We start from the raw sequence: 8498 nt of genomic DNA, 5'->3' as shown, positions 1-8498 counted from the left end.
TGCAGGAGCTCTGGGATGGTCTTGCAAGGGACAGTGAGGGTCTTGTCACATGCTCGCAACCAGGTTTCAGGGGTAAAGGGACATTGACCTGGGATTACTATGATGCTAATACGTCCAGAGGGGCAGCCCTCTGTGTGGTATGACTCTCGGGACACCCCAAGTCCACACTCCTGCACTCCTTCTATATCCTTGTCCGTTTCTCCCCCAGCCTGAGAATTGCCCACTTTGGGGTCACAGTGGGTTCAATAGGGAGAGTCACAGCATGGTGTGTGTGTCACACAGGTCGATTATCAACCTCCCCCAGTAGGTGGTAGGACTCCAGTGCAAGGACCATATCTGTTGTATTTACCACCCTAGGCCAGCACTAGCACAAGTGCTTGTGGTGGCAGAGCAGGCGCTCAATCATGGCTGTCGAAGGACTGAGTTACATGAGAGTGGCCAGGTCTTCTAGGGCTGACTGACAGGTGTGAGAGGTTGGACCACTGCATCATCACATCTACTGCCCCTGAGCAGTCAGGACAGGTAAATTCCACGTGGGGTTGGGAGTGGAAGGGAAATAGGGCAGTAACTCTTAAGCTCTGTTAAGATCCAGCTCATCTTCCTGGGACGTGGAGGCCTATAAAGAAATAAATGTTTATTGAATGACTGAGTAATAAAGTAATAAAGTGCCAGGAACTGGTCAGAAATACATCCTTCTAGTCCTCACAACAAGCCCATGAATGGGGTATGAAGGTCTCTTTTTCAATAAGACAGGAAATTGAGGTTCAGGGTGCAAATTAAATTTGTCCGGGGTCACCCAGCTTGTAAGTGATGGAACCATGATTCAAAGCTTAGACTGTTTCAGTACATGTTCTGCTCCTCCTGTCTGTCTTCATGTGCCCTGCATACAAAGGGGGTCAGGGGCCCTGCAGTGCCTTGTCCACTGGGGACTCAGTCAGTTGGTCTGCCCTAGGGAGTGGGAGGGTGGCGAGGAAGAGGGAACAAGACTGATGGTGGTGGGTACCTGAGAAAGGGACTTTAGAAGCATCAAAACCTGACACAGCCTTCACAATTTCCCTGGGGCTCCTGGAGTGACTGGGATGTCTGTGGTCCCACAGAGGTGGCCCAGGGCCTGAGGAGGTGATTCCCATCGGGGTGGGAGAGCCACCTTGCTGTGGTGCTCCAACTTGGGGAAAAGATCCTGACACCTAGCAAAAGGAAGCGCCATGAGTTCTGCCCTCAGCCTTGGCACTGGTCTGCTGCCCTCTCGCCTTCCAGCTGAGGCCCCCTCAGGCCCTCTGCCTTCCAACTCCTGGCCCTAAGGGGATAATAATTAAGCCCACTTGTCCTACCTGTTCTGGATGGATGGATGGGCTAAAGATTCAGGTCAAAGCCTGCCCATCCCTGAACAATGGAGGGTAGTCACTGTTCACCCACGATGACACATTCTCAGGTTAAATTTCCCCCATCTGCCTACCTTCATTTTCTCTGTTTCACGCAGTCCTCACTGGGTCACTGAATCAGGGTGTCCACATCAGGGATGTGGGTGACTGCTGCCTGGGAATGTGCTGGCCACCTGGGGAGCTCTGAAAGAGCCCCTCCCCATGTTCAAGGTGAGCAGCACCAAGAGCTAATAGTGACATGTGTTTGGGACACAGAGACTCACTCTTTGGGTTCAGTGAGAGGAGGCTGACACTTGTCAGCTATACAATAAACTCTGACAAATGGTGAGTTGAGGGTAGAGATGGGGATGCCAGATGGAGCTAATCAGGAAGGCTTCCAGGAAGAGGTGACGATGAGCAGTGATCAAGGGGGCTTCTAGGAAGATGTGGCCATGAGGGTGATTGTTTTCTTGGAAGCTGAGGTGCTGGTGGACAGCTGTCCCCAATTCCCCCAGCTGGAGAAAGTCCCCTGATTTCTGCCTGAGTGTGTGGAAATTTTCCTTAATCAACCTCTCTGGTGGCATAACCGGATAACTGCAGCATTGAGGTAGATGCGCTAAGGGCCATCGCACCACTGTCAAGGTCAAAGCCTGAAGAATGGAAAACCCTGGCACCTCCTTGCTGAGAAACAAACAAGGAGGGAGGGTGGGGCATTTAATCAGCCAAGGCTGCCAATACCTAATCAAGACGAATGGCTTTAAGAGACGAGGCCCAGGGGAAGCATCGTGTTAGGGGAATGGGAAGACTGCCTTGGCTCTGGGCTGCACTGAGCCAGGCAGGGAATGCCAGGCGACAAGGAGTCCAGATTCAGGGGAGATGCTGAGCGGGTCAGAGGTCACTACTGTCACCATCACCAACTAGGGCCTTTCAGCTATACTTCCCCTGGCCAAGAACCCTGGCCTACTGAGAACTTGCTCTGGGCCAGTTCTGTTCCAGGACTCAAGATAAATGAGGCACACCGCGTCCCGTTAAGGACTCGCAGTGAGCTGGTGGCGAGATCACATATACATAAGTCACTCTGATGCCATCCCGAGTGTCACAATAGAGGCTCAAGGGCTGTGGGAGAATGAGGGGGGCAGAGATTAATTTTTCCACACCCCATTGTTCCAGACCCTGCTCAATTCACTGCCGATGGCAAGAGCCTCTTTCACCTCTGGATTCTGACCTCTGATTCTCTCTGGTGCCCCCTGCAGGCAGCTGCGAGGCCAGTCAAGTCATTTATAATTAATTGAGCAAGTATTACATTACAGCACTTGGCGTGGCTCTGGGGTCTAATGGTGACTAACACCCGGCCTCTCACCTCGAGAATCTTACAATCCCAGAGGAAAGGCAGACACACAGGTCCTCAGGTCACTCATGGAGCTTGACAGCACTGGGCTTAACTCCAGGCTGTATTACTCACTCACTGGATGCGTTCAGCCAAGCAGTGTAAGCTCTGTGAGCGTCCAATTCCTTCTCTGCAAAGGAGAATGAGAGTATTTGCCTCATAGGGTAGTTTTGAGCTGAAATGAAATATCGTTCATGGAGTACGTAGCATGGTGGCAGGCACTTCATAAAGTGTGTCCCCTTACCCCTCTTATGGAATATTTTGGAAGGTGCTTGTTTCTGTATAATCTGACTTGCCTACAACAGGGCAGAGGACCATGGCTGACACGATGGTGTTCTTCCCAGTGCTGGCACAACGCCGGGTCCATTCCTTCAGTCACTCGACAAACATGTATTCAGCACCTGCTAAGAACCAGGCACTGTTGAAAGCAAAAAATAGAAGATAAACAAGAACAGGTTCCTGCACTCATGGAGCTTAAAAGATAGTGAGGGAGACAGAAACAGAAAGGAACTCTTCGTTGTGAAGCTGTGTATGTGGGGGGGGGTCCCTTTGAATTTCCTGGGGAGCTCTTCTCTGGCACCCACACAGGGTTCTATGAGGAAACTGAGGGACGACCCAACTGGCGCCTTTCCCTCAGGGAGCGTTAGACCTGGTCGTGGGAGATTAGAATCCCAGTGGGGTGACCATGGGAAAGCCGTCCCTCTCCCAACCAGGGATCAGTAACCCTGAGGCTCTGGTATTGGGGACACAGGCTGTCAAGGTGACTTCGCATTTGAATATCCCACGGCCCAGCCTGGGAGCCTGACCACTGAGCAGGTGGGAAGAGAGTATTGGATGGAGAGGTCTTCTGTAGGTTGTGAGTGGCCTTGTCATTCAGAGAGGCTTCAAGGATCTCTAGGTGAAGGGACTTTTAAGGGGGCCCTAGTCCCTGAATATACCATGGGGAGAGGGAACATTATCTCCTTGGGTTCCCATTAAAGTTCAACAAGGGAAGGACACCCCAGAAAACGTCTGAAGTCGTTTTACCACGGTTGTCATCATATCACAATCTTTTCCCCCCGTGCATGTGCGTGCATATGTGTGTGTGTACCTGTGTACATGTGGGACACCTGCCCCCCGCCCCCTCACCAATGGGGCGGTTATTGTTCTGGGTATCAGGAAAGAGCTGAAAATTAATGGAACCCAATGCAATGAGTGACACCTTGTAAAACAATCTCAATTACCAGATAACCAATCTCCGTGCAGTCCCAGAGAAGATAAAAAGAAGTCACGGGGACTGCGAGCAGACGATAGCCCAGAGCCAGGGGCAGAGGCAGGGAGATAGAGCTGTTTGTTATCCTGCCAGCTCAGAACAGAGGTTGGGCATGGGGACAGGCTGCTTGGCTGAGAAGAGTCATTCCTTTCCCAAGAAGGGCCAGTAAGGGAATGGCGGTGAGCAAAGATAACCGAATTAGTCAAGTGGGGAAGAGTGCTGTGTAATCTGTGCCTGGGGCCATCCGGTGGCTGCAGCTAATCTGGCTCTGCCTGAGAGCCAGGGGAAGACCTGCTTACCCAGGAGGGTCCCCATCTCCTGGGACAGGCCAGGCCTGCCCTGGAAACCCCACCACCTGCCCTGAGTGCTCTGTGATCGTGGTTCTCTGGTCCCGCTGGGCAGGTCGGGTGTTGTGGCCTGAATGGCTGTTACTGGATGTGACCTGGGCTGCTGCGAGGAAGGTACCCCTTGCGTTCAACCCCCTGGGGTCTCTCCGGAGATGGAGAAGTTGAGGGAGTGATGGGAGTGACAGCAGCCCGTTCACACCATCTAACCCTCATCACAGTGACAGTCTCCGTCCTCTGGGTCTGAGTACATCCTGGGGTTCACCGAGCCCTCCTCCACACGTCTCTTAGTCCGACCTCCCCACGGCCCTGAGAGATGTGTGCTTTGGCATGTTTCACAGGCTGAGAGGCTATGTGACTTGCGCAGGGCCACTTGGCCACGGAATGGCAGCGCCTTGACCCGAATCACCTCTTCTCTGACTCTCAATGTGGCACTCATTTGGTTAAAATCTTTTTCATTTTCAACACTCCTTTCTTTTGAAGGAGGAAAAGCATCGTGGGTTACTTTATATGTATATATATATATATATATATATATATATATATATATATATCTTGTTTTCAATTTAAATCTCTTTTAAAATGTTGAAAGAACCCCAGCTGCCTCTCTCGTCATTGTCTGCATCTCCCATTCTCTTTCCTGCCTCTCTTCTCACTTCCCTCCCCTAACCCTTTCCATGGCTCCCCCTAAACCCCCCCTCCCTGCACATGGGGGCTTCTCTCACTGGTTGCCCTGGGTGTTGGCAGAGGGATAGAAGAGGTAGGGTTGAGGGGCCTCATGAAGGAGAGGATCTTGGGGATCCCCCTGTTTGAGAAGGGAATGAATGATTCTATTTGCTCTGACCCCAGAGGTCATCCCGCCAATCTGCGGCAGAAGCGCAGCTCCTGCCAATTTGGCAGACATCCTCCTTAGGCGCGAGCAGCTTCAGACAGAAGCGCATACAGGAAACACAACGCAGTGTCTCACCACTGTTATTCTCGGTTCTGCTGTCTGACCTAAACTAGGGTCACGTGTCTGTATCACCTCTGAGACTCACAGCAATTCCACGATGTAATTATGATCTCATCTTATAGATAGGGAAACGATTAAGCTCCTTGCTCTCAGTGACTCCAGATAGATACAGTCGCCTGAGGTTGCAGAGCCAGTGGCCAAGCTGGGATTAGAAGCCAGTCCCTTTGACTCCTAACCCAGAGCTCTTTCCATCATGCTCTGTGGTGTGGGCTAGCATCCTGACCTCGGTCCCAGTCTCGAGAAGCAGGTTCCTCCTAAAACGGGGCCCAGACCAGAGATTAAAAAAAGCAGGCAGAGAGGCAAGCCTGGTCCTGTGGAGAGCAGCAATGGCTCCCCCGGTAGGGATAAAGCAAACAAGCGAGGAGCGGCTGATTGGGAGATAATCTCTCTAAGAAATGATCAAGTGCCAGTTGCTTCTGCAGCTGCCGGGCTGCAGCTGGGCACCAGTGCTGACGTGAGTTCCACCCCCAGATCTGCATTGTCACCGTCTTGTTGGAAAAACAGATGTTATTGTCCTCTGTTCCCATCCCTTTGTCCCTAAATAGGCATTTCAGCACAGGAGGGAAATTGGAAAAACGGAGACATAATCGTGTGTCTATTTAAGGCTCTTTCTGGAAGCTTGCACTTGTGTGAGACTTGGGGTTTGGGACAGAATGGGTGCCGGGACAGAACTCCTTCTCCTGCCCTTAGTGTCCTGGGCCAGCCTCGGGGAGGAGCTGCCCTGTTGGCCCCTTGTCCAGGCCACTGAGTGCTGAGGACTGGTTCTGCGTGGAGATGCCTTTCTTCTCTCTTGGGTTCACCACCTGGGGACCCCAAGCTGATGTTAGAGGAAGGAAAGATGGGGACCTCAGGACTTCTGCCTTGACTTTAGGAAAGTTGGATGAGGTCAAAGGCTGATGAGATCAAGGTCTTGAGTTCCATTTTTGTTTGGGATTCATTTATTCATTAATTCACTCAATACTCAGTAATCTGCTGCTGCTGAGCACAATTTTTTTTATTTTTTATAAATTTGGGAATTGGGGAGGTGGACCAGCCAAGCTGTTCTTCTTCAGTCTTCGTTGTGGAGGGCGCCAGTCGCCATCTGGCTCTGCCCATCGACAGCTCGTGGCCTCTAAGCTCAAGGTGCTGTGTTACATCTTAGTTGCGGGTGGGCATAGCCACCATCCCATATGGGAGTCGAACCGGCAGATTTGTTGTTAAGAGCACACGCTCTATCCACTGAGCCATCCGGGCGGCAGCTCAGCTCAAGGTGCCGCGTTCAGTCTTAGTTGTGGGCGGGGGTAGCCCACCATGGAATAGGCAGTCTTGTTGTTAGGAGCACGTACTCTCACCAGCTGAGCCATCCTGCCACCTGTTGGCAACTCAGTGACAGCTCAGCTCGGGTGCAGCGTCACTGGCCCAAGTGGGAATCGAACCAGTGGCCCTGTTGCTCAGAGCTCGAGCTCTTAAGCCAACTCTTAACCAACTGAGCCACTTGGCTGGCCCCTGAGCACATTCGTAAAGGCTCAACCCTACACCTGCCAGCAGTGTGCTGGTTTGTAGGTGAAAACTTTTCATGGGAAGAATAGAACCTCCTCTTACATCAGGTCACTGTGGCTACGATTTAATGGGAGCTCAGAGGCGCTACTGCACCTGAACAGCTCTGAGGTAACCTGCCCAGGTGCCTCCAACCCCACCATCAGCCAGTCCTTTGAAAGGCAGCCTTATATTTCTCAAAGATCCTTGCTAAAATACAAAAGTACAACTGAGGAGGGCTCACAGAGGGAAAAAAATCTTCCCGTCACCACGAAGAATGGAGCATGTGGTCCAAAATGAATGCTACACTAGATGGGCTAAGTTTTTTATTTTGTTTTGTTTTATTGGGGAACAGGTGGTTTTTCCTGGACCTATAAGTTAAGTAGTTGTTGCAACCTAGTTGTGGAAGGTGCAGCTCAGTGGCCCATGTGGGGACTGAACCGGCAACCTTGGTGTTATGAGCACTATGCTCTAACCCACTGAGCCAACCGGCCACCCATGATGGGGAAGTTTTGTTGGGAGAAAGATGAGAACAGAAACGTCTAGCCCATGGGCTGCTGCCCTGGGAGGAGAGACTGAAGGGTGGTATGATAGAATTAGGAATTTAGGGGGAGCAGTTCTGAGAGGGACTTAGTTCCACACAGCATAGGACTTGGTTGCCCCATTCTGCTTTGAGACTGGCAATATAAGACTACAGAATTCTCCCAGCTTTTCTGCTCCTGGGGGGAGATGCAGGGAGAACTTTTTATGCTCTGCTGACCCTCAAACCCCAGAAGCTCAGAGTTGGGACCTCCTCCATATCTCAGTGGGGCATAAGGGGGCAGAGATGGGGTGAGGACAGGCTCCAGCACCTCATCCATCTCCCACACCCCTGCTGACTTACATGCATCATGCCTGCTCCGTGCCCATCTCCTCCCCCAGCTGGGGTAAGGGGCTGATTGCAGGTGACCTCAGGCCTCAGCCAGCGGCTTCCCAGGGGCAGAGAGTGCCCTGGTCCACCTGGACAGCTTTGATGAAAGAAGAGAGACCCTAATCATTGAGTGGGAGTGGGGTGCTGTTGTGCCATTCCCCCTTTACCTGATGGATATTAGGGAGATAATTATAATAACTGGGGAGGTACCCACTAGGCAGAGATGCCCTTCATAACCTCTTACTACTTAATATTCAGAACCTATTTCACCTCCCTGTGAAAGAACTTCTAAAAAAGTCACATCATAAAACACATTAGAATTCATCTGAAATGGTTTCCATAAAGACAATGATTATTGTCTAGTGATGATTCTAGGTGAGCTCGGGCTTACTGAATACCAGAGCCGAGAGAGGGCTTCCCCCACCCCCTGTGACCCCCCCACTTTGTCCTTCTCCAGGAAGCACTCAGGAAGGGTCTGTCCAATGTTTCCTGATGCCCTTCTGTCTCTCCCCTCCTCACTGCATCCCCACCAGCTCTCCTGACCCCCACACCAGCATTAATACACCGTCCAACAGCCTGCCCCACAGTCCTGAGTGACAAGGGGTTGCATGAGGAGCATCATCCAGGAGAAAATGTAAGGAAATTGGCCGAGTCCCCAAAGGCTGGCTCGCCTCTGGGGGCTCTTTCTCCCTCCCCTTACTCCTCTGCCTCCCACCC

The sequence above is a fragment of the Hipposideros armiger genome, unplaced genomic scaffold (genome assembly GCF_001890085.2).
Source record: "Hipposideros armiger isolate ML-2016 unplaced genomic scaffold, ASM189008v1 scaffold_46, whole genome shotgun sequence".
Lineage (NCBI taxonomy): Eukaryota > Metazoa > Chordata > Mammalia > Chiroptera > Hipposideridae > Hipposideros > Hipposideros armiger.
This window is presented reverse-complemented; position numbering follows the sequence as displayed.